Genomic DNA, 7,408 nt, shown 5'->3' on the forward strand with positions numbered 1-7,408 from the left:
TAGATGCTTACACATCTACATATGCAATAATACATTACTTATTTGAATAGTTAAAAATCCCACTTTCCTTGTTGTGAACAACTCTTTGAAGCTTTTCAACTGAAAAAACATCAGCAATGCTTGCCTTTTTCTCCTTAGCGCATTGTGCTGGTATTATAGCTGAATTAGAAATAATTCTTACTATTCACCTCTTTGTTGATGCAGTGATCTAACACAGCATGTTTTTGAGTTTGATATTTATGTCCTGGGTCAATGGCAGTTGTTTCCTATTTAGACATGGGGTGCAGCTTGGAAACTTGTGAGTTCTATTAAGACTTCAATTAAAAAATTAAGATGGGCTGGAATGAAAACTGGCAGCTGGTAAATCAGTAAGCTAGTAAACCCATTTCCCAGCCATACAAAAGGTGTTGCAGAAATGAGTCCCAATGTGCAAAAGAGAGGTATATGAAATGATATCCCCAGCCTATTGATATGCGTGGTTCTATCCATCCATTTTCTATCTGCTTCTTGTAGTTCAGGGTTACAGGGGATCTGGAGCCTATCCCAGCAAGCAACATGCACAAGGCAGAATACACCCTGAATTGGACACCGGTCCATGGCAAGGCACACAGACACACTCACATCAGCGCCAGTTTTCCCGGAAGCCAATTAACCTGTATGTTTATGGACTGTGGGAAGAAAACCCATGTGAACACAGGGAGAACATACAAACTCCACGCTGGTTCCACCCCAGGTCCAGAGCCCAGGGCAATGCTGGCCACTATGCCACCATGCTATTCATGCAAGGCTCCACATCAAATATATATTCTATCCCCTAGAAAATGGAGTGTTATCATGTGTGCAGCTTCCGAACACTAACAAGTATCAGGGCATTAGCTAAGTAAAATGACCTTTTAAAAGTGCTTTTATACTTGGCATCGTTAACATCATCAGCCTCAGAAGTTTTTAATTACATAGTGAAGAAAACACTCTTTCATCTGGGTGCTACTCATGTGGTCACAGAAATATAGATTTGTCTCAGAGTACAAAAGGAAAGTGCTGATAAAGATATTGTGAACAAAAAAAGAAATATTTTCAAACACAAGGAAATGCATATTTGCGTTCCTGTCAAATCAACAATTGATTTCTTCTTAAGTAAATTAGCCAGCTTGACGGGAATTCCAGAAGCGATAGTTAAAGGTATGAATATGATTTGCAGTGTCTTGCTCGTGTCTGCTGTAAGACTCGATATGCCACTACCATAAGATCTTCCAAAGGGTCTAAAAATCTATGCACATAAAAACAAAAAATGACTCGCCTATGATATAGTTTCATGTATTCTTGGATTATTGTACATGAATTTGTCAAAGCATTTTCAGAACCTGATCAATCCATTTTGAATAACACTGTATATGCACATCTTAAAAGGTTACAGCCCTCAAGCCACACAGCACCTCCTCCAAGCAGCAATGAATTCTGCTGGTCTTCACCTGGCTTATGAAGCTCCTGGGATAACAGCACATTACAGACGCATGACGTTTTTGAATGCATTCATAGTCTTCTCAAAATCATAGAGTTTCCACAGGCTGAAAAACCCTTGGAGACCAGACATATATGCACTGTATATAATGTGTAAATTTTGAATTGAATCGCATTCCATATACACTGTGTACTGTATCTAGGGAATTCAGCAAATATTTTAAAAAACAACATTCAAACTGAATTTGTTTAAAAAATGTACTGCTATATTTTTTCTAGTCATGGTAAGTTAGATCTTAGTGCAAAACTGTTCCAGGGGCTGAATAACAATCAATTTAGGAGCCTTCGGGCTCATTTCAAGCACTTATGAAGTACCAAAAAGGCAAAAAGAGGAAAGAGACCCGCTGCTTTAACGCACTGTCAGTTCCCAGCACTCACCTGCTAAAATGCCGTGACATCTGAAGCAGACTCAGCCAGGAAAAGAAATCAGATAAGTACCAGCAACACATCATTTAAGATGCTGTATTGTAACTAGAGGCATCAGACAATTCGTTAAGTAAAATACTTGCCTGTTTTAAGCTCAGCAAGATGAGACTGACAGTGCTTTTTGATTTCAAACAATGCCACAAGCTTGGGGTTGAGGCTGTTTGAATCCATACACTTTAATCCTCTGTCTTTGTTCTGCAGAGAAGCAGCAAAGCCCGACTTGCATGGCCAAAGACTTAGTTTAGCTGCTCTGATCTATGAGAAAATACATTCCCTCTCTTTTCAAAGCAAACTGCAAATCCCCCCCCAAAAAAACAGCAGCAATTACAGCTTCAGACATGTATGCTGTTACAACATGCATCACAATTAATAACACCTCCATTAATGAGAAAAGCAGACCATTTTTTTTGCAGTGAAGAAAAGGCCAGTACAACAGCCTGTGTGATGGATCTTTTCATAGCCAGACAAACATCACTGCAACATTAGCCATTAATCACTCTGCTGAAGTGCTTTGTCTTCATGCAGCTGATAAGGCATATGAATTCCTGTTGAAGACCAAGGCTCCAGCTCAAGAGGTTTAATTTAACATTTAGTAGCAGACGCAAAGTGTATTATTTATTTCCTACAATCATTTGTGTATGTCACCCTATTATAAAAACAATTCCTATACATTTGGCAGCATCCACCAAAGAGCCAGTCAGTCATTACATGCAAAACAGTCAACAGTTTTCAATATTAGCAGAGACAATGCATAGGAAGTACTAGTTTGGCGATTGTGCTATTTCCACGTATTTCCACACAGTAGTCTGAGGTTCCATGAAAGATGAGTTCACAAGGAATGCGGGCAACAGAAGATTGTGTGGAAGTGTAATCATTTATTGAGTTTGTGAAAACTTGGCTGAACCCACTTGGCTGAGGGCCAACCTCCCGGCCACAGGATGTGGGGTATATACTGTATGGGACTCTGAGATGTTACGTCAGGATTAGTTTTGGGTTACAGTAGTTGAGCTTAATTAGTCCCACTGCCCTCATCCCTCCCGAACTTTCCTTAGGACTCCATTTAAAAAGCTTTTTTAAAAAAGCAGTGTAACAGGACCTTGCAGATGGAAATGTATATTGAAAGTCTGACTAACTATGGACTTTGACTTAGATTTGTGTGGGTGGAGTGGGCTGTTCTGCTCATGGGTATTACTTGAGATAAATGCACCTAGGCCGTTGAACAAAGCTTCTAATAGTAGCTGATAAGTCATTTAGAAAAGAGGTATATGAGGACTGATAGTTTGAAAAACGCAACAGTTCAGAGCTGATCTTCAAATATGATAATGTGATTATATGATTTTATTTATAGGAAATATTTAATAATACTAACAAATTGCTGATACTGATGATATTTAAACAATAGCTATCAGTAACATATAAAAAAACTATGAATATTGGAATGTACGTTTAACATTTACTGATGTCAAGTGAATTTTCTGTGTCAAACTAAGGATTAAGTGTTCTTTGATTCCTTAGTCTGCCTTATGCAAATGATATAGTCAAATCACACAGTGTGCCAGATATGACTGTCATGTCAGTAGCAGTGCCATCATGGAAAAAAAAAATATTGGACGTACATCTTACCCAGCCCCGATCTGTTGAAAAACAGCTTGATTTTTCTCATAGGATGGTATTAAAAATGTCACCTACTTCAATAAGGCACTTAAAAGACCCAAATTACATGCACTGGAGCTTGTTGTACAGTTTGCTGTCAGAAATGTGCTGAAATAATGACCTCATTTACGACGAGACATACAGGTTAAGAAAAAAGCTAGGAAAATTAATTTAAGGAATATTTTCATACTACTGATGTTGTTTAAATAACTGATACCATAATTATTTGAAAATGCACACACTGAAGCAAAACAACTATCTTTAAAATTTCTGATCCCTGTTTAAACAAGCTTTTACTGTACTTCAGTGTTGCCTTCTATACCATGAACCATAATATTCTTGCTTTTTAAAAAAGTGTGCTTGATGTGGCCGGTTACTGTCTTGTTATCTCCTTAAGATAAAGCAATATATTCCTAAGGGTTTGTTTATGTATCAGGCTTGTACCCCCCAGAGTCCACTAATGCTCCAAACTAAGGGACCTTGACTCTTTTGTTTATTATTTTGTTTGTCCAAATGTTTAAAAGTTGTGGTGTTAATTTCTAGCTATATGCTGGTGATATTGAAATTTACTTTCCAGCTCAACCTGACAGGAAAGTAGCAATCTCTGTGCTTACAAATTGTATAGTTGTTGCTAAACTTTGGTTTAAATGATGCATTTTGAAAAATACAGAGGTACTTTCTAACTTCAGCTGCGTTCAAATTAATCACAGAGGACATCACAGAGGCCACCAAAAGTCTTAGGGCTTTGATGTTAGAAACATTATTTGATTGTATTATGGTCTTTAAATGCTTACTGAAGAGAAATTAGTCCATATCATATCAGCTTGATTACTACAATGCTCTACAGTAAGTGCTGTGGTGTTAAAGAACACCTTACAAAAAAGTTTTCAAAACGCAGGATCTGTACTTCTGACTTAAACTTGTTCTGCACTTGCTTCCTGTTGAATTGTAGGCTTTAAGATTTCGCTCTTGATTTTAAGGCCATGAAGTGGATCTCTCCCATTATGTTTCTGGACTCACACGATATTAAATCACACCACTAGTTTCACTCTCCTGTTCCTGGATGTTGGTCTTTTCTCTGGTCCCTCAACTAGTTTAAGGACTGTTGCTGACAGAGCCCTCTGCTATGCATTTAAGCTGTGGAACAATATACCCTATGAAATCAGGCAAGTCTACTTTAAATCATTCCCAGAGTGAAAACAGTAAAAGAACAAGGCATCTAAAGGAAAACATTGCAGATTGGGAAAGCCATGGTATGAAATGAGCTCTTTCTTCCCAGTTTCTTTTTTCACCAAAAATAAGAATAGCACGAATATTAGTTCATATAAATGCAAACAGTGCTGCTTCGCCTTGTTTGTTTATCTATATGAAGTCATGCACAAGAAGAAACACAAGCCCACATTTGGCTCTCCCAGATACAAGGCTTCATTCCGCAGTAAACACGAAACTAATTCTTTCTTGAGGGAACACGGAAAGAAAGCTAAATCAGGACAGGAGCTGTTACCTTGTTGTTTTTGTGGAAATAAATGCACAGAGAATCAAGCAGTCCTATTTTCAAAGGGAAGAGTGCAGAACCACTTTCTAAATCACTGCAATTAATTCTGCAGCCAGTTATTGACCTATAATTGTTACCAACCGAGTAATAGCCTAATTTGTTTGGGATACCTAAATTGTGCAGCAATGAGGATTTAATACAGTTTCAGATTCTCCTGAAACTGCTACTGAAACTGAAATGATTACATTTCAAGTAATGCTAGAATGTTCCTGACACTCTCATTTGGGGGAATATAATTTGTTATTACAAATTTATTTGGCTGACCCTTCTATCCAAAACACCTTACACATTATTGTACCAATTTATACAGCTGGGCATTTTGCTAGAGCGATCTAGTAGCTTACTCAAGAGTTCTCAAAGTACAAGAGAAGTATCTTACCTAGGCTTTGAACCCGTAGGTAATTTAAAACCAAGAAAAAAAAATGTTTCCGAAGTACAATTTAGATTTAACATTATATTTTTATCTCCTTTTATTGTGCATTACGACCCAATAACATTTCTAGTTTCCCTTTTATAGGATACATGCACTACACAATTCATAATCCTTCAAAGTTCCTTTACATGTAATACAGTACATCCTCAAGGCATAAACAGAAGAAATTACATTTCAAAGATGGAATAGGCAAGGTAAAAAAAACTTTTTCCTGAAATAAACATAATTCTATTGACTGACAACTTTAATTCAGACATGGTACTAAACATATGATCTATTTTTATCTTTTTGCCTTCACTCCCTTAGGTAAGGTCAGTTTTTTTTTAAAAAAAGCCTTTTGTTAGATCTATGTTAGAATTACCTACCGAAATGATTCTGCAGGGAAACGTAATATTGCGGTGTGTAAATTCTTATCAGCAAACCTCATAAAAATGGTTTTCTAATCACAGCTATGCAATTGTTGAAGTAATTGTCATGCATAAGTTGATATCCCAGGAGACATTTGGAGATGTGAAAATTGCAATCCTGCTCTTAGTGAATCAACGTTTTGATAGCAGACATTGATTTGGACTTAGCAGAGATAGCCAAGCAGCCGTAACCTAGGTTTATACGTTCACTCCTAAGAGGAGAGGTTTTTGGCTGCTGATGTGAATTAATTAAATTGGATTAATCCGCCATGCACTAATTAGAGGAAACAAGGGGCTGGGCGGGTTGCAGTGCAGAATAAAAAACAATTCGAACTCTTACAGAATGATGATGTGTGAATAAATATAAGATGTTCCTCCTGGCCTAACACCTGAAATCTAAGCTGAAATCTTTGCTTGCTCTGGACAAATATTTCTCTCTCCAATTCTAAGTGCATGCAACAAATGAAGTAAGAGCTGCTTTCTCTAAAATGCCGTTTCAGAATATACCTTTCAGAGCGTATTGTCTTTGCCAATTCAACAGAAACATTAATTGTTAAGGAGTCCGTTCCTAGTTTACATACTCTAATGAACTTCGGATACCGGTACTTTCATAAATCATTGACTCACACACACGGGCACAAAATCCAAAAAGTTAATAGTGAACAGATGGACCAGGAACCTCAGTAAATCTTGAGGGCTGAAAAATGAATTTGTAACAGTGGCAAGACCTTAGCAAAAACCAACTGTTTTATCATAATCTGAGAGAAGCCGAGTGATAGTGCAGAAGCAACAATCAGATGAGAGGTGGAAAAAAAGTGGAAGGTCAGTAACATCCATTCCTTCTCTAACAGTATTATCGAATACAGGGAAGCCAGATTCTATCCCAGCAAGCAACTGGCACAAGCCAGTCTGTCGCAAGATATACACAGATACAGACACACGAACACTCACACCAGGGCAGTTTTCACAGAAGCCAACTAACATACCAGTATGTCTTTAAACTATAGAAACAAACTGGAGGACCCAGAGGAAACCCATGTAAACACAGGGAGAACATACAAACTCCTCACTGATTGCACCACAGGAATTGAACCCAGGGCCCCAGCACTACAAAGCAGAAACACTAACTTCTGCACCACTGTGTCACCCCTGTCGGTAAAATATTTCTAGTATGTCACACAAATTAATCCTGGACGAAGCATGGTATAATGATTGTCACCATACTGTACTGCTAATTTCCATTCACAGTGTCCTGATGGATATTAACATTATGCACCACAATGCTTATTCTAAAATCCTGGCACTGCATGTTGGTGACAGAACACTGCCATTGGGAAAGTGAGGATAGGATGCAAACTAGAGGTTCAAGGGGAAGAAGCCCAGTGACTGAGCAGAGGACTGGGGCTGAGACAGACC

This window comes from Lepisosteus oculatus, chromosome 5, assembly GCF_040954835.1.
Source record: "Lepisosteus oculatus isolate fLepOcu1 chromosome 5, fLepOcu1.hap2, whole genome shotgun sequence".
Taxonomy (NCBI): domain Eukaryota; kingdom Metazoa; phylum Chordata; class Actinopteri; order Semionotiformes; family Lepisosteidae; genus Lepisosteus; species Lepisosteus oculatus.